An 866-nucleotide genomic window follows, 5' to 3' on the forward strand; every position below is an offset into this window, starting at 1 on the left:
AAGGCCACATATTAATATGCGATTAATCGCGAGTTAACTCAGGACAAAATTCGATTAATCGCGATTAAAAATTTTAATCGCCTGACAGCTCTAGTAAATAATAAAGTAATCCTTACTAACCCCGTGACCATTGCAAGTAGTCTTGGCATCACAGTCTAAATTTGGCAACAGAACCGAAGCATTCATGCACTTGAAGTCCACACAGGTCTGCAGAAAAAGGGCAGAATGTTTCAAAGTCAAAGAATAAGGGTCACGTTTAAATTTACTTTGGGGAAAACACAGGAAAATATTTTACTACAGAATGGCAGACCGACCTTTCCTGTAGCACAAGGGCTGCCGGGGTTAACGTAGGCAGGATCGAGTACATCACTGCCCAGGTCAAAGTCTGCGTTAACACAAGTGGCTCCTTGAATTTGTTGGATGCTGACATGGGCACCAGTAGGGGGCGTATTTACATCCACATTGGTGCACTGCACCTTCCCACACATAGAGTTTCTGCAACATGGGAGATGCGAGTTTTTAGTTACAGCACATTACTTTTGTTTGAACACCACTAATAAACATTTCATATGTAAACTGTTCAATTTTTTACAAGAAAGCAGGAAACCCAAAATAGATGACTTACGCCAAGCTACATTTTAAGTATCCTGATCCACCGGGTGCAGGTCCACAATTTCCAAATTTATCTCCTTTAATATTTGCATGTTCAAAACAAATATTTTCTGCCTTTCTTGCATTATCTATAAAGAAAAAAAGAACACCACAAAGTTTAAACCTAGTTACATTTATAGGACGTGTTATCTGAATTCTTAGTAATTTTCCTTGTAAATATATCAAACATTTGAATGATTATTAAACTTTAGGGA

General features: G+C 38.0%; 1 long non-coding RNA gene across 1 annotated transcript; it reads right to left on the reverse strand.

Moving 5' to 3' along the window:
• Positions 1–109: 109 nt before the first annotated feature.
• LOC112139134 lies at positions 110–742 on the reverse strand. The gene is made up of 3 exons (XR_002917925.2): positions 626–742; positions 315–495; positions 110–207 (listed from the first exon to the last, which is right to left on the reverse strand). It is a non-coding gene; the product is annotated as an uncharacterized LOC112139134 (long non-coding RNA).
• Between the last annotated feature and the right edge of the window lie 124 nt (positions 743–866).

This window comes from Oryzias melastigma, unplaced genomic scaffold, assembly GCF_002922805.2.
Source record: "Oryzias melastigma strain HK-1 unplaced genomic scaffold, ASM292280v2 sc00633, whole genome shotgun sequence".
Lineage (NCBI taxonomy): Eukaryota > Metazoa > Chordata > Actinopteri > Beloniformes > Adrianichthyidae > Oryzias > Oryzias melastigma.